This window comes from Acinonyx jubatus, chromosome E3 (genome assembly GCF_027475565.1).
Source record: "Acinonyx jubatus isolate Ajub_Pintada_27869175 chromosome E3, VMU_Ajub_asm_v1.0, whole genome shotgun sequence".
Taxonomy (NCBI): Eukaryota; Metazoa; Chordata; class Mammalia; order Carnivora; family Felidae; genus Acinonyx; species Acinonyx jubatus.
The window spans coordinates 10,029,394-10,047,964 of record NC_069398.1 but is presented as its reverse complement, the minus strand read 5'-3'; the positions used below and the strand labels follow the sequence as shown (position 1 = coordinate 10,047,964).

Here is an 18,571-nt window from a genome sequence, read left to right as displayed (position 1 = left end):
CTGAGGTCAGAAGACAGTGGCCACTGTAGCAGCAGCAGTAACAGAGAAAATTTCCTAGGTGTTTGTTTCCTGTCAGGCACTGGATTAAACATTTTATTTCTATTATCTCATTTAATCCTCACAACAAACCTGCGAGGAGGTTATAATTATTTTTAATCCCATTTCAGAGATGATACTGAGGGTCAGAGAGGTTATGTAACTCAGCCAAGGCCACAAAACAAATAAGTGAGAAGCTGAGATTCAAATCTAGGTTCACTGGTCTCCAGGATCCTAAATCGCTTCCCAAACCACAGCTGATGAAGCTGGAATTTGGAGTAAAGTCTCTCTCCGAAAAACCCTCTTTTCCAATAGGTCAGTGCTACTGCAGACTTTCAGTGGAAAGCTCAGTCCTTTGATTAGCCTCCTGGAATGGGGCTGGTTGGATGGGTATTGAAATATTCCTAGGTGATGGGGGATCTGTGACCATAGGCATCACATGTCGTATCATCTCTGATTTGCACAGAGACCACCCTGTGACCAAGTGTCATGAGCCAAGAGCTTGGGTGTCCAATGAAAGTTGACTGGGACCTAAATTTCTCTTTGAAAGGAATGGGCAATGCAGCTCCATTAGTTTGAAAAAAACATTTACTCAGTGCTTCAGTCAATCCTCTGATTTGGTGAGAAAGACTACAGACGTGATACAGTTGTATGAATGTGTATAACCCCTACACCACAAATGTTTTAAATGCAACCTGTTCAAAACTAAAATATTTGGGGCGCCTGGGTGGCTCAGTCTGTTAAGCGTCTGACTTCGGCTCAGGTCATGATCTTGCAGTCCGTGGGTTCGAGCCCTGCATCAGGCTCTGTGCTGACCAGGCAGAGCCTGGAGCCTGCTTCAGATTCTGTGTCTCCCTCTCTCTCTCTGTCCCTCCCCCGCTCATGCTCTGTCTCTCTCTCAAATAAATAAACATTAAAATTTTTTTTTAAATAATAAAAAAATTAAAAAACTAAAATAATTAACTTCATCAAATTATTTCCTCTGCTGCATTTCTGATCTTTGATAATGACTCCATCTCTCTACCAGTTCACCCAAATGTAAAACTATGTAATGGTTGGTGTATCTTTTAATCTGTAGGTTTCCCCTTCAATTCTTTTGTTACTAGAAAAAATGGATTATATCTTGCAGAGCCTGGAAACTCAAAATATGGTCCATGGGTCACGAGCATCAGCATCACATGACAGCTTGTTAGAAATGTAATGTCAGGCCATACTCTATACCTACTGGCTTAGAATCTACATTTTACCAAGATCCGCAGGTGTTTTACATGCACTTTAAAGTTTGAGAAGCATTGCTGTAGACTTTCCCAGAGTCTAGATATTGCTGATTATGTCTCTGTGGTGTTATTTGACATGTTCTTCTATCTTCCGTGTTTTCTGTACATTGGTAGTTGAATCCATAAGTTTCATCAGGTTTCTGTCTGATTTCTTCCCCCCATTTTTGGCAAGACTGCTTCATTAGTGGCCATGTGTTTGTCCATCAGGAGGCACCTAATGTCTGTTTATGTCTTGTTTTGTGATGTTAGCTGCTGTATGATTAATGCCTGGATCCATGAGTTCATTATTAGTCCATGATTAAAAAAATTTTTTAATATTTTATTTTAATTTTTGAGAGAGAGAAAAAACAGAGGAGAGGCAGAGAGAGAGGGAGACACAGAATCCAAAGCAGACTCCAGGCTCTGAGCTGTCAGCACAGAGCCCAGCGTGGGGCTCAAACTCATGAATCGCGAGATCATGACCTGAGCCTAAGTTGGACTCTCGCCTGACTGAGCCACCCAGGTGCCCATATTAGTTCATGATTTTAAAACAGAGCGAGGGGCTGATTTGAACAGACCTGGTTTGTTTTGGAAGTGATTAATTTCTTTCACTTTTAGTTGTCATTTCGATAACACTAATAATATATAACACCAATTGTGTTTTAGGGACTGTTCTAAGGGCTTTATATAAATTAACTGATTTGTTAATCCTCACAAGCCCCTTTGACATAGTATGTTAGTTTCCTATTGATGCTGTAACAATTTGCCACAAGCTTCATGGCTTAAAACAACACAAATTTATTATCTTACAGTTCTGTAGGCCAGATGTCCAAACTGGGTCTCACTTGGCTAACATCAAGGTGTTGGCAAGGCTGCACTTTTTCTGGAGCCTCTAAAAGAGAATCTTGCCTTTTCCAAATTTTAGAGACCATTTGCCATTCCTCAGCTTGTGGCCCCTTCTTCTATCTTCACATCTGGCAGTGTCACATCTTCAAATCTCTGACTCTCTTCTTCCTCCTGCTTCCATATTTAAGGTTATATTGTGGTTATATTGGGTCCACCTGGATAATCCAGAATAATCTTTCTATTTTAAGGTTAGCTGACCTGAACTCCATCTGTGGCCTTAGTTCCTCTTTGCCATAGAAACTTACAGATTCACAGGGTCCAGGAATTAGAACCTGGACATCTTCAAAGGACCATTTCCTGCCGACCACAATCAGGCTCTGTGGTTCCTGCTTTACAAATGAGCAAAGTGAGATCCATCCAGGTGAAATAACTTACCCAAGCTCACACAGATCCTAACTGTTGGGACTGGGATACAAACATGGGAAGTCTAGCTCCAGAGTCCGTGTTTTGAATCCTACAGGTGTGAGGTCAGTTTGTTTTTGCTCAACACCAAATTTTCTGAGTCCTTGACCTTGCCAGCCAGGGACATTGAACCTGATGGTTATCAGGGGGTTCCTCTATACAACTGTTAACTGGTGAATTCACTGCCCTCTGGGATAGTGAGTTGGTGTTTGCCTCCCAAAAGGTGGCAGAAATGGGCTGCTTCCGTGTTCAGTTTGTTTCAGCTACACCGAAACCCAGTGCGTTGTCAGCTACACTGGGAAGATTGAGTCAATCCAACAGCAGGTCTTAAGCTTCTGTGTGTGTGTGTGTGTGTGTGTGTGTGTGTGTGTGTGTGCGTGCACGCATGTTGTGGACACCTCTGGCATCTAGTGAGGTCTATAGAGTCCTTGAGAGAACAACACAGAAAGTAAACGCAGAAATAAAGGTGTGTAAAATTACAAAAGATTTCTTTTGTAATTATCCTAAAATGTGGTTATCAAAATTTCTAAAGAAACCACCAAATTTTTGTGATAGTAATATTGCCTCTCTACTAATGCATTAAATAACAAGATGTAGTGGTGGGTCTAATAACTATTTAATTTCAATTAGTGATGCATGTAGACAATATATTGAGATGTCTACAACAACTGTAATGAGATATGAAAATATCCGTGATTTATATTGGTGACAGATACTATGAATATTACTGTGATTTGTTGCCTACATTTATGATGGAAGCAAATACTGACAATCAGTTAGAGGTTACACAAAATGGGGGATTTTCCCATTCAAGTTCATGGACCCTCTGAAGTCCATCTACAAACCCCAGGTTAGCAACCCTGTCTAGTACCTCACTGATTTGTGCTACTTGGTCGCTGTTTATTGTAATTTAATAGAACCCAACAAGTATCAGTTGAGATTCCACTATGGGCAAGACACGTGCCAGCTACTTGGTATAGAACGTTGAACAAAACAGATCTGGTCTTGCACTGGATTTTTTTTTTTTGCACTGAATCTTTATTTTTTTTATGTTTATTTATTTTGAGAGAGAGAGAGAGAGCATGAGTGGGGAAGCGGCATATAGAGAGGGAGAGAGAGAATCCTGAGTTGACAGCACAGAGCCTGATGCAGGGCTCAATCTCACAAACTGTGAGATCATGACCTGAGCCGAAATCAAGAGTTGGACACTCAACCGAGTGATCCACACAGGTGCCCTTTGAAATGAATCCTTAGATGGCTTTGGGCAATATGGTTTTGGGCATTCTTTTAAGATTTCTTTTAAGCTCCACTGCCCTCCTTGGGTTATTTTAGCTGTTCGATCTGACCACAAGCTCTTGGAAAGCAGGAGTGGTCCTGAACGTTTCCTCTTGCTCAGCCTCAGATCGTAGGCATTGAAGCAATAGGAGGTTCAAAGATCAGTGTTTCCCAAAGTGTGGTATGTGCTCCATAGGTGGTATGCAAAATGATTTTCATTGGTACATGGAAAACACATTTTTACATTCTGTCAATAATGAATTTATTTTAAAATACTGTATATAAAAAGAAACATGTAAAACTAGCTACCATGGGGTGCTTGAGTGGCTCAGTCGGTTAAGCATTGGCCTCTTGATTTCGGCTCAGGTTGTGACCTTACGGTTCATGGGATGGAGCCCTGTGGCAGGCTCCGTGGAGCTTGCTTGGGATTCTGTCTCTCCCTCTCTCTCTGCCCCTCCCCTGCCCATGCTTTCTCTCTGTCTCAAAATAAATAAACTTAAAATTTTTTTTAAACGTTTATTTATTTTTGAGACAGAGGGAGACAGAGCATGAACGGGGGAGGGGCAGAGAGAGAGGGAGACACAGAATCAGAAGCAGGCTCCAGGCTCCGAGCTGTCAGCACAGAGCCCGACGTGGGGCTCGAACTCACAAGCTGTGAGATCATGACCTGAGCCAAAGTCGGACGCTTAACCGACCAAGCCACCCAGGCGCCCCAAAATAAATAAACTTTAAAAACAAAACAAAACAAAACAAAAAAACAAGCCATCCCAACACATGATAGGGGTTGCTATTGCTTGGGATGAAGAATTTTTTTTCTTTGCTTTAAAATTGTGGTGAAAAAGCACATAATGTTAAATTTACCATCTTCAATATTTTCAAGTGCACAGTTTAGTACTGTTAATTATAGTCACATTGCTGTGCAACAGGTTTCTAGAACTTTTTAATCTTGTATAGTTGAAACTCTGAAATACCAAACATTAATTTCTCCTTCCCCCAGCCCTTGGAAACCACCTTTATTCTTTTCTATGATTTTCACTACTTTAGGGACTTCAAGTGAGTGGAATTATACAGTATTTGTCCTTTTGTGACTAGCTTATTTCATTTGGCATATTCATATGCCATATTTCATTTGGCTCATCTACACTGTATCATGTGACAAGATTTCTTTCTTTTTTTAAGGCTGCATAACATTTGATTGCATGTATGTACCAAACTTTATCCATTCATCTGTTGATGGACATTAGGGTTGCTTCTACTTGGCTATTGTGAATAATGCTGCAGTGGACATGAGGGTGCAAATATCTTTTTGACATCCTGCTTTGTGTTCTTTGAGTAAATACCTAGAAGTTCGATTGCTGGATTGTATGATAACTCTATTAACTTCTCAAGATAACATTTATACTAAGCAGCTGCAGCATTTTATTTTCCTATGAACAGTGCACCTGGTTTCCAATTTTTGGAAACACTTTTGCCAACACTGTTTTGCTCTTTTGATAGTGGCTGTTCTAATAGGTGGGGGGTGATAAAGGAGGAGGACATTTAACGTGAAGTAAATAATACCGGAGGTGCTATCCAATCATGGCAAAACTGAAGGTGCACGAATGCATGTAGTTTGAGGAACCTTCCATCAAGACAACCTCTACAAAGGTGCTCAAAGCAGGCTCTGTAGACATGTACTGCTATGAGACCCATTTTATTTGTCTTTGGCCAGACAATACATAAATTGAGAGTACATGGTTAGAAACTCTTCTAGCAACTTGACTGTGATGCAACATCTAAATACGTGATCATTATTCTAACAATTCATGTATATTGTATGTTATGAAAATCTCGGCTCACAGTGGATTGGAAAACACGCAAACCAAAACCGAAACCAAACTGGCTCGAAACTACTGATAGTTTGAGAAGCTCTGCTCTAAAGTTTTTTCAACCATTACATTTTAACTACCTGACTTATTTTGGCCTCAATTTTTCCATCTGTCAAATGGGGATGAGAAAGGAAGACACGCCGTGATCAGCTGGTGGCTGGCCCGGTACCAGCAGCCAGGCTGTGGTGTTCCCCACTTGAGCGGTTTCACAGGACCACGTATGAGAAGACTTCGTGCTCAGGGTTATGACACGAGACAAAAATAAAAGTGCTCTGTCATCGCGTCTGAGCACGAAAGTGAGGGTGCCGTGCAAACCACGGAAACAGCAAACATTCTGAGCAACGGGAGCAGTGCTGCTTCTTTCCCAGTGACAGCTGTAGCCCCAGTCTGTGTCTCCTGACTCCAGGCGTGGATGGACTGCTTTCTGATGGCACGCAGCACAGAGCAAACCCGCATCCGGTAACACTCTGAGATGCACCACAGTTCCCCATGGTATGTGGTCTTATTTGTTGCAACCCACCTTTCCAGACATGTTCCTGATAGCTGGAGTGCATGGACAGGGATAATAATAATAACAATAATAGGTAGCTGAAGGATTACATGAGTTAATGCATGCAAAGTGCTCAGAACGGTGCCTGGCTCCAAATAGGGCTTATGTAAATGTTAGCTGCCATTATTATTATTATTATTATTATTATTATTAATTATTATTATTATTGTTATTATTATTACCATGACTACCTCTTGTAGTGATTGGTACTGCCTCTTGCCATAGAAGAACCCACACTGTATTAATGGTTTGGTCTGGTTTGAATGGTGTGTGAGTTATCTATTGCTGTGTAACAAATCAACCCCAGTGGAAAAGCTTAAAACAACAAATGTTGATGATCTCACAGCTTCTGGTGTCAGGAATCCAGGAGCAGGTTAGCTGGGTGCTTCTGGCTTATATGGTTGCAGCCAAGCTGCTGTCCCGGGCTGCAACCCAATCAAGGCTCCACTAGGGTAGAATCTGCCTCTAAGCTCATTCACATGGCCGCTGGCAAGCCTTAGTCCCTGTTGATGCGGGTCTCCCCATCGGCTACCTCATTGTCCTCAAAATGCTGTGAGTGAGTGATGGCACCGAGGGAGTGACTAAGGAGTGAGAGCAGGTGCCCATATTGTACTTACCCTGTAGACCAACTCTGGTGCCATGGGGAAGGGTGAGACTATCAGGAGGTGGGGCTAATTGGGGGCCATCTTCAAGGCTGACCACCACAGATGGCCTCTCATTATCCCTCCAAATGCCCCCCATCTTGGTTTCACATGTAATTCATTACTAGAGGGCGTCCGCCTTCCCTCTGAATGGTGCTTGGGAGACAAACAAGAAATGGGCATAAGTAAGGCTGTGGTGGGGAGGGGCCTACAGGTGTTTGAGAAACAGAGGGTTTCATCCTGTCGGTTGACATTTTTTACAGCCTCTCCAGGGACAGGATTCTGGGAGAGTCAGCAATCAGCCCTAGTTCCAGAGAGGGAGGAGGCTCTCTCCTTCAGTCTCCCCTCCCTGCAGTCAGAGCCCTGCATCTCTGACTGACAGTGACAGATTATCTTATCAAAACATGGGCCCAGGACCACACTGTGATTGGCTGGGCAGAACCATCTCGGGTTGGAGAATTCTCTGAGAGAACCGTTTAGAAGGCATTTTAAGAACAGCGAGCTGATGCTACTCACAGCTGGCAGTTCTTGTTTATGACAAGTAATAATTGCCTCAGGTGCAGAGGAAAGGCGGGGAGGGCTCAGTGAGTTGATTCCGAGAGGACGCTCTGTGCACAGAGTTGGGCTCTGGGCAGAAACGGGTGAGTGTAAGCAACTGGGCTAGGAGGTCTCAGACTGCATTTGGGGCTGGGGGAGCATCATGGGGTGGCCCCGAGCCACAGTCTGTTTCCTTCTCTGCCCCGAGAATGCCTTCTGCCACCCAATGGGCAGAAGTGGGGTGACTTGAAATTGTGGGAAGGCCCAGGTGTTCTGAGCAGATTAACCGAAAGCAGCAGGTGTCCTGCATTCGGGCCGGCCCCTGTGAGGGACAAGGGGGCTGCAATACGAGGTGTTCGTGCGACGGCCTGCAACACCCACAGCCTTCACTTCGGCTCTTGCTACCCAATGTGTAGTCCTTGAGCTGCAGCATCAGCATCACCTGGTAGCGTGTGAGAAATGCAGAGTCCCAGGCCCTGCCCAGGACCTACTGAACTAGAATCTACATTTTGACAAGATGACTCATGTGCTCATTAAAGTCCAAGAGCCCTTCTCTGAAGAGGTGAATACCAGCGGGGTGGCCCTCTGGCTCCCTCCTCTCAGATGGAGGTTTTCAACCCTGGCAGCACCTTTGCATCTCCTGGGGAGCTTTTAAAAATCCCTCTTCCGTGGACATCCTCCCAAACTAATGAAGTCAGAATCTCCGAGGCTGGATGCAGGTACCGGAATACCGTAGAGCCGCTTGGATGATTCCAGTGGGTCCCTGGGCTGGAAGCACTGCCCAAGACTCAGCATATTCTTCGGGAGCCCAGGCATATGACTGAACCAGTGTGCCTTCTGGTCCAGCAGAGGCTGGAGAGTGTCTCTCCTGTCCTTGTGGGAACCACAGTGTGTCTGGATCTCCCTCCTTTCCTCCTTCTTACTCCTTCTAACATCTGTGGAATCTTGTCTGTCTGGAGAAACTCACCTCCCCCCAGGATCTCATTCTTGCTTAGCTAATCACATTCTCTCTGCTCAAAGGAAAGACGCAGGGGTATCAATCGGGTGTTTCTGCTTCAGGTAGAAGAAACCTACTCTGGTAAATTTCAAGAGGGAATGAATTGGAAGAAACAAGAGGAATAACACTGAAAACCACCCACTTTTATTGAGGGTTTACTATGCCCCTGGCGTGTCCTGAACCCTGTAGGTCTACTAACCTCTTCAAGTCTCAAACAGCTGTATGGAACCCATAGTATTATTATTGTTATTATTATTCCCAGTTTATCAAGGAATGAACTGAGCCCGGGTGAGGTTGTATGATTTGCCCATAGTTACATAAGTAGAGACACGCCCAGGATTGAAACTGTTCCTCTGGTTGCCCAGTGTTTACAGTGCCCACCTCTGCTTTCATGCTTCTCTCGACAGTACAAAACATGCCTCTTCCAGATTAGGCACGTGTGAGATGTCTTTGCAGCCCTAAGCCAATAGTCATTCCAACACCAGTTTGATTCTCTGACTCCAGCTGGCATCCAGTAATGCAATTCAATTATCATACTATCTACCCGTAGTTACCAAAGACCCTACAGGTTAATGCCCCCACTTCAATCACAAATGGGAGTCCCCAGGCTACCTTCAGTTTTGCCTGGCCAGTTTTAAATTCAGGAGTTCCCAGGGCACCCAGGTGGCTCAGTTGGTTAAGCATCTGACTCTTGGTCTTGGCTCAGAGCATGATCTCACTGTTCATGAGTTCAAGCCCCACATCAGACTCTATGCTGAGAGCACAGAACCTGCTTGGGATTCTCTTTCTCTCTGCCCCTCCCCTGGTGTTCGCACTTGCTCTCTCTCTCTCAAAATAAATAAATAAACTTGGAAAAAATGCAGGGGTTCCCTCCCCCACTTTCAGTTCCAATAATGTGCTAGAAGGACTCAAAGAACTCAGCAAAGTGCTATCCTTACTCTTACAGTTTATCATAAAGGCAGATGAACAGCCAGATGAAGAGAGATAGGGCAAGGTCTGGGGGTCCTGAGTGCAGGGGCCTCTGTTCCTGTGCAAATGGAGTCTGCCACACTTCTGGCACCTGAGTGTGCTCTTCAACTGGGAAGTCCTCCAAACCCTCTTGTTTAGGGTTTTTTCAAATCAAGGTTCCAATACATAGGCATGATTGGCCATTTGTGATTGAACTCCATCTCCGGCCCCCTCCCCTCTCTGAAGGTCAGGGGTGGGGCTGAAAGTTCCAGCTCTCTAATCAGGTGCTATGGTCTCTATGGTGCTCTACACCCATAGAACTGTATACCACGAAGAATTTTACTGTATGCAAAGTAAAAAAAAAATGTTTAAAGCCTCAAAATCGTAAATGAGCATCACTGTAAAAAGAGGATGTTGGAATGGATGCTCAAGCAGTCAAAAAGCCAGTGAACATTGGTTACACAGGGAGCTCCTTTATTTTACATGGGTTTGTGTGTCTTTGATGATTTTCAACAAAGGCTATTAGATTTTGCCTTGCACCCCTTCAATTTCTACTAGGTTGATGCTTGCTCTACTAGAGTACTTTGGCTCGTGAGGGCAGACACATATCCTGGGAAGACTGTTGTCAGTGTGTGTGTGTGTTGGGGGGGGGCTTCTAGAACATTCTTGTGGCTCATTGGATCAAGGGCTCTGTGCCAGTCCTGGACTGGGCACATCAGAGTGTCATGATATGATGGAGAGTCCATGGACTTTTGAGGCAGACGTAGCTGGGCATAAAACCAGGCTGTCATACTCACCAGCTGTGCGACACTGGGCAAGACACTATTCCCCCTGAAAAGAGCAGCATCCGCTCAGCCTGCCCTATAGAGCTCTTGCTGTGGGGCAAGAGATTAAGACAGGTTATATGCTCAGCATGATACTTGCCACATTACAGTAAGTGCTGAACAAAGGCTAGCTATATTGTCATTATGTTGACCAATTATTTTATTTTATATGATTTTTAAAGATATGCTATGTAATACAGGAGGGAGTGAGAATGGGAAATCTGATGACTTCAGGAGTTCAAGGAAGAAATTCATGGAAGAGATTGGTGATGATGTCAGCAAGATCTGCAGACCCATACAAGGTTTCCATGTGTTTCTTCACTCAGTTTCACTCTTCCCTGGTGGGCAATAAATCTGGAAGACAGTAATTCCCAGAGTTAAGATGAGGGTAACACAGGATGTTTGCAGAAGGGTTGAATATTTCAAAGGATAACTGCCAATACTTCCTTAAAAAACCAACCGACCGACCGACCAACCAACCAACCACATGAACTCAGGTAAATATTGTTTCTTCCATGGCTTCAGTTTACCCATGTCTAAAGTGAGGGCATGGGCTCTTTCCCCACATTGAGCCAAGAACTGATTGAAAAATAAGTATAGGCATTTGATAGTCATCAAAATAAGAGCTTTCTTCTGGCACATCTGCTTTAGAGAACACATTAAAAAAAACTGTAGTAACAAATTATAATGTGCTATGAATAAAAAGTATGGGGACAACCCAGAACAAATCTGGATTAGACACAGGAGCCAGAGAAATACCATTTAAGGTCTGATCTGAAAGAGTACCTGGAGGTGAGACCATTCTAGCTGAGGGATCAGCATATGCAAAGGTCCTGTGGCAAGATGGAGAACAGCATGTTTGAGAAACTGAAAGAGTGTCAATGTGGCTGGAGGGTAGTGAGTGAGGGAAAGCAGGTAAGGCCCACCTTACATCAGGCCTATGGAATCCAGTAAAGATTACTCATTCTTAAAACCCAAGATCGAAGGGTTTTCAGCCTGAGAGTGACATCAGCAGTTTTGCAGATGCTTGGTCTGGCTGCAGTGTGGAGAGTGAATCATATCTCTCCTTTTTGGAAAGGACTGCATCATAACCCTCCCTCTGCAAGTCTACCTTCCCACTTACAGCCACTTTTTGGGACAAAGAGGAACAGCCTAATGGCAGGAGGAGGCTGGGTAGAAGCTCCAACAAGGAAGACAGGGCATTTGTGAGCTGAGTGGAGAATGGGTGTAATTAAAAGGAAAAGGTACAAAGACCTGGCTCGGCTCCTTCTGCCGGTAATGATTATACCACACATTCTTGCTTTAATATCGACTTTGTATGAAAGGTATATTGGTCCCCAGCTTGAGTTCTCAGCCCAGGGGCAGTACAAGAATGTGAGAAGCAAATACCGTCTCTGGGAGATAAAAATCCAAGGGAATTTTTATGTTATGTCTCTGGTCCCTTGACATGAATTGGCTTTATCTAGTTGCCAGATAAAACCCCAGTGCAACCATTAATTTGTAGTGGCCTTGGCTGATGGGTGAAGGTATTATTTTGCAGCTTAAAACCTCAACAGCTATGTCCTTCCTCTTCCAAAGTGGTAATTAGACCCAGTTAGATGTGACCCTTGCCAGCTGAGTTGTGCTCAATACTGTTGAATTGTACTGGGGAAGGCTCCTGAATTAGAGACCATGATTATGAAATTTTTGCAGGATGAAAGTCCTGTCTTGTATAGAAAGGGTATGTATAGGGAAAGCATATGGAGAGACTAGAATTCTGTTCTAGTTAGGAGTCATTCATCCAACAAATATTTATTGAGCACTGTTCTGGACGTTATTGTTTTCCCACCCAGATCCCACTGGAGAGGTCAAGGCACCCACCCCCCAGCTGCTGTGGGTGTAGGGAATTGTGAGTGTAGGAATTCTCTTACAGGGAATTGAGCTCTGCCAATAGTGTTTGGAAATGCCTGGGAGGTTATGCTTGCCCCCCCCCCCCCCACCTCGCTCAGGGCAGCCCACTGCCAGTAGAGAGTGTATCCAAAAGGCTGGCCCCATGACTCAAGTTGGATAACTCTGTGATGTCACTTATATGCCCTGTGGGATCAGAACGAGCCTAGGCTTCTGATGAATCCATATCCACCCACCCTCTTCTGCTCGTCTGTCTTGTTTCTGTCACTCCCTTCCTCCATTATTCATGGCATTAGAATCCCCGTTTGAGGCTTTGCTTCATGGGAGCCTGATCTAGGACGAGTACCCATTGTGTGCCATGCCCTGAGGTAGATATTAAACAAGATGGGCAGAGCCTGTACCCTACTGCAACTCAGTGTCTTCTAGGGAGTCTGATTTCCCGTCCCTTAATCTTGTAATTTTGAGAAGTCTCTTAAGCTCTGCCAGTTCCAAAGTTCCCGTCTGTCAGATAATGGTAACAGCACTTGCCTTGCCTAAAAGGACCAGGTGACGGCAGTGCAAGGATGGTTTTAGTTCCCTCTGCAGTCCGTCAGCTTCCCTTACTCATAACTGCTTCTGGACAAGAGTCCTGTCTTCTACTTCCAGCTAGGGTACTGCTCCTATATATAGATATTCTGGATTCTCCACTGGGTCTTTAGAATCACAGGTAGATGGAATACTGAATTTCATTTTGCTCTATTCCACCTTGGTGCCCGTTGAATGAATGAATGATTGTATGATTAACAGCACTATCATTAAAGCCCCACATATCTAGCCCTTAACTATGGACCAGATACTGAGATAAGCACTTCATTGCCTCCTTTTATAGAGAAGGAAAGAGAGGCAATGAAATGCCAGAAGTACTGAATATGAGGGCATTTTGAAAACTATGTAAAACACATATACAGAGGTAAAATGTTAAATGAGTAGGCTTTGGGTGAACAGATTAAGTCACAGTATTGACTTTCCCCAAGAAAATTGCTGGAAGGAATTTTTGTTTAAATATTTTTCAATAACGTGTTCCTTTGTTCATTTCATCTGTAGACAACTCCTTTAACCCATTGTTCAAAGTTGTGGATGTTATTTTTGAACCTTTAAACCAAACACTTGCAGATGATTCCCCTCAGGATAGAAAAAAGGAAGCAAGAAAGAAAAAAGAAAATCATGACCACCTGCTGTTATAAAAGGAGACTTTTTTTTTTTTTTTTTTTTTTTGAGAGAGAGAACCAGCAGGGGAGGGGCAGAGGATCCAAAGTGGGCTCTGTGCTGACAGCACAGAGCCCCACGCGGGGCTCAAATTCACGAACGGTGAGATCACAGCCTGAGCCTAAGTTGGATGCTTAACCGACTGAGCCACCCAGATGCCCCATAAAAAGAGACTTAATCAGAGTTTTATTGTGGATTTGTCCTACTGCTTGGGTTTGAGTGAAGGGACAATACTGCCAATAGTTGATAATTTGTTTGGTCGTGAAACTTTTATAAACTTTAGTATAAGGCATTGTATACATATAGATAGATCAGAGTCCCTGATTTTATGATCTACGGTTTTATTTATCATTATTACAAGACAGGAGAATGTTAGTTTGGTTTAGTGATTTTTCTTGCCGGTTCTGGAATCAGACTCTTGGTGGGATTCTTGGCTCTACCATTTACTGTGTGAATTTGGACAAGTTATGAATCTTTTTGAGATCAGCACCCTCGTCTCTAAAGTGGAGACGATAACTACCTCTCACAATAGCTGTGAAGATTGAGGTAACACATTTAAAGCACTTATCATGGGGCGCCTGGGTGGCTCAGTCGGTTGAGCGTCCGACTTCAGCTCAGGTCATGATCTCGTGGTCCGTGAGTTCAAGCCCCGCATCAGGCTCTGTGCTGACAGCTCAGAGCCTGGAGCCTACTTCAGATTCTGTGTCTCCCTCTCACTCCCCTCTCTCTCTACCCCTCCCCTGCTCACGCTCTGTCTCTCTCTCTCTCTCAAAAATAAATAAACATTAAAAAAAGTAAAAAAAGACTTGTTAAAGCACTTATCACAATAGATCCAATATAGTAAGTGCTCAGTAAAATGTAGCTTCTAATATTCATATCATCTTCTGAAAAGGATTTGATGCTTGTCAAAACTGAATAGTTTTGGATGAAATGGGGCTCTACCATGACTCCAACACCTCTTTGTGGCTGGCTTATCAGTTTCTTAAGTAGTCATTTCCATCGCCCTGTCTTTGTTGCATGGTGACAGAGTTCCTCACTGTGAGCACTTTGAATGGATGCGGAGGAAGGCTCACTTTTGGTGAAAAGATGAGTCTGATTTCTGAAAGAAGTGTAGTCCGGCTGTACTCCCAATCTCAGATGCCACCTGGCGGAGCTGGTGAATCTCATGCAGCTGGAAACCTAGAATATGATGACATTTGTTTAAGTTAGAACGAGGTCAAAACAAAAGAAGTGCTTTCACACATGGGGTAGGACCTGCGTGGGATTTTTACTCACACCAATGGTACAGGCTGTAAAGGTACATATAAGTAAAACTGTCCAGGTAAGCTCAAAAATGATAGATTTTAAAAAAGATTTATTTACAAATTTGGATTTGAGTGGGAACACAATCCCGGTTGATTTGCTTTCCCCAATAAAACCATCCATTCTGTGACGATGGGAGTTTTTTATATATTCAATGTCCAGTTGGTGGCCACATGGCCACGTGTGACTACTGAGCACTTTCGAATGTGGCTCGTGCAACTGGGAATTTTGAGTTTTCTCTCATTTAAACTTCAGAGCTGCCTGTGGCCTGTGGCTCTTGTGTTAGCACAGTTCTAGATCTCTGGTCTACTCTTCTATGGCTTTTCCAGCATTTGAAGTTTGGACATTACAAGTACTCAGTGAATCTTGAGATATTTTTAAAAGAGTAGGATTAAGCATAACTAAAGTAATGATGGTAGCTGGGTTTTTGTTGTTTGTTTGTTTGTTTGCATAGTGCTTTACAGTTTATAGGACACTTCCAAATACATGTTCGTATTTGGTCATCATCACGGCAATCCTGATGTGCAGGTGCAAATACATAACTATTCATACCACTCTTGTGGTTGCAAGGAACAGAAACCCATCAAAGTAGCTTAAGAACAAAGGTGGATTTGTTGTTAGGAAGTGTGGTTGTCTAATGGGACTCCCAGGCAGAAAGTGCCACTGGAGCTCAGATGGGTCAGCAGGGACCAAGGCAGTCTCTCCCCTGCCTTTCTCTTGCTTGGGGTGGCGGGGGGGGGGGGGAACACATGTTTACCGCCTGGGTTTCTCTTTTGGCACTTCTACTTGATTCTCTCAGCAATGTTGCGGCTGTCTGTGGCTAAAGACGCTCACCTAAGTGGAGGCTCCAGCTTGCTCTGATTTAAGGGCCAACAGAGATGCCTAGCGTTTCTGAGTTTCAGTTCCCAAATGGGGTGAACTGGCGCAGTTTAGATCAGGTATCTATATGTGGTCTGCCTGGGGGGGCGGCCTCACTTCAGTTCTAGAAAGCTTTCCTGAGAGCAGTGGCAAAGGGAACTGAGGCAGGGTGGCTTCCCTTCTCCTCTGGGCTCCAGGCGGGCTCAGCTCACCACGCCTGCTCGCCACCCGCCTGGATGTCTTCAGGCACCTCCCACTAAAGTGTTGGAAGAGAGCTCCTTTCTCTCCTTCAAACGCATTCATCTCTCATTCCTTTCCGTCTCAGCAAGGGGCAGCCACACTTTCTGGAGGCATAATTCTGGTGTTCATTACCAGTTCCTCACCATTCAGCTCATCTCTAAGACCTATCCTCTTGGCCTCCAAAATATACTTGAAATTTGCCCATTTCTCTTCATCCTTACCATCCCCATCCTGGTCTAAGTCACTGTATTCGTTTTCTATTACTGTCTAACTACCCCCAAACTTAGCAGCTTCAAACGGCACAGAGTACCCGTGGGTGGAGAGTCTGGGTGTAGGTCACCTGGGGCCTCTGGCTCAGGGTCTCTCACAGGCTGCAGTAGAGGTGTCTCCTGGGAGTCCAGTCATCTCAGGGAAGGATGTGGGGAGGAACCCCATCCAAGCTCACGTGATTGTTGACAAGATTCAATTCTTTCAGAGTTGTTGGGCCGACGGCCCCTCGGTTCCTACCTGGCTGTTGGCCAGAGGCTGCCCTCAGCTCCTTGCTTTGATGGTCTCTCCACAGGACAGCTTGCTTCATCAGAGCAAGCATGTGAGGGAAGAGAGAGAGAGAATGAATAATGTTGAACCGTATCAGCCCCGTCCACAGATTTAGAAGAGCCAATACTTTCTCAGTCTTGCTTGGGTTGATTTGAGTTGGGTTTATGTGGCTTACAGCCAAGTGCCCCCTGCACCCCCCCCCAGCTCCCTATTTTTTTAGAGTAAAATCTAGAGTAAAATCACGTTGGCATACAAAACCTACATGAGCTGGCCTCTTTATCCAGTGACTGCATCGCCTGTCCTTCTCATCATGACTCACTGCTCCCCCCATGATGGTCTCCTTGTTGTCCCTCATACACATCAGTCCTTATTCCATACTGATCTTATCAGACTTTTTGGGTGCGGTCCTGGTATTTTTTTTGAAATAGCCAATTGATTCTAATGTGCATCCAGGGCTGAGAATCATCCCTTCAGAGTAATAAAGAAGACCAATGAATATTATTAAGACAGGCACTATAAAGAATTTAGTCAAGTTTATATATAATTTGATCTCCTGTCAACAAAGAATTCACTTGCTTTCCAATTTTATTTTATTATTATTTTTTTATTTTTGACAGAGAGAGAGAGAGAGAGAGAGAGAGAGAATCCCAAGCAGGTTCCATGCTCAGCATGGAGCCTGACACAGGGCCCATTCTCACAAACCATGAGATCATGACCTGAGCTGAAAGCAAGAGTTGGACGCTTAACCGAATGAGCCACCCAGGTGCCCCTCTTTCCAGTTTTATCTATAACATAGGAAATCACTTGCCTATACAATTTAAAATTTGTTTTAAGACTCCCTAGGACTCGGTTATTTATTATAATCCTGAGGTTCAAAAAATGTGTTCTAGGAAACTATATTTGTTCAAATGTTTGTTGTAGAAAAGACTATTTGTCCTCCTAAGGTCATAAACTGAATTTGTTACAGGAGGTTGATTTTGTGCTTTTAGCTTGTGATCATTAAACTACTTTTCAACTCTACCAGCTAGGGTACTATTTGATATTCAAATTAATTCTCCTTTACAAAAATGTTATTTTGCAAATAATGAAGTGACTCTAATGGATTACCTTTAAAATATGATGCAAAATCTTGATTTTCTATGAATCAATAATTTTAAACAATCCCCCCACCTCGCTGTTCATTACACGTATGCCAGGAAGAATCTGTCTTGGTTTTTTTTTAAAGATTTTATTTTAGAGGTGCCTGGGTGGCTCAACAGTTAAGTGTCTGACTCTTGATCTCAGCTCAGGTCTTGATCTCAGGGTCATGAGTTCAAGTCCTGCGTTGGGCTCCACACTGGATGTGAAGCCCAGTTAAAAAAAAAAGAAAAGACTTTCTTTCTTCCTTTATTTTTTCTTTTCTTTTCTTTTCTTTTCTTCCTTTCCTTTCCTTTTCTTTTTTTCTTTCTCCCTTCCTTCCTTCCTTCCTTCCTTCCTTCCTTCCTTCCTTCCTTCCTTCCTTTCTTTCTTTTCTTTCTTTCTTTCTTTTTCATTCTTTTTCAAATCTTAAGCAGGCTCCATGCTCAGTGTGAAGCTTGATGTGGGGCTTGGTCTCACAACACTGATATCATAACCTGAGCCGAAATCAGGAGTCAGATGCTTAATGGACTGAGCCACCCGGGTGCTCCTAAAGGTTTGCTTTTAAGTAAGGCTTGAAGTCACAACCCCAAGATCAAGAATCACGTGCTCCACCAACCAAGCCAGCCAGGTGCCTTCAGTCTTGATTTTTGATGGCTTCCTGGTTCAAGTTTCTTAGGAGACCAAGTTCTTAGTGGCCTGTGAGGTTTCCCCAATTCCTTTTATAAAATCCTTAGTTTGGTTTATGCCACTTGAGTGCATTTTGCACCAAGGCAATTATTAATTCTGACAGCAGCCTCCATGGTGAGTATTCCTATTCCCATCTTACAGATGTGTAATCTGAGCCCCAAATCCTCACAATTAGGAGTTGGTAATCTCTGGGTGACCCCCCAGATCTTATGAATTTAAACTCTCACAGAAACAGCTAATATGGCACACTCCTCTTAAAAAAGATATTCACAAGACTTTTCAACTCTTACCACCAATTCCAGTGTATTTTCATCACCCCAAAAAGAAACCCTCTATCGATTAAGCAGTCATTCCTCATTTGCCTCTGCCCCCACCCTCCATCAACCATTAATCTACTTCCTATCTCTTTGGATTTTCCCACTCTGGATGTTTCATATAATTGGAATCATACAACGT

General features: G+C 43.7%; 1 long non-coding RNA gene across 5 annotated transcripts in view; it reads left to right on the top strand.

Annotated features, from left to right (window-relative positions):
- LOC106970553 (uncharacterized) overlaps window positions 1–18,571 on the top strand; it is a 238,579-nt gene that overhangs the window by 67,321 nt on the left and 152,687 nt on the right. The window contains exon 2 of one of the 5 annotated variants that reach the window (XR_008294582.1): window positions 10,423–10,737. The exons of the other annotated variants lie outside the window; for them this stretch is intronic. This is a non-coding gene — a long non-coding RNA (uncharacterized LOC106970553). The remainder of the gene's footprint in view (window positions 1–10,422; window positions 10,738–18,571) is intronic. 5 annotated transcript variants of the gene reach the window in all.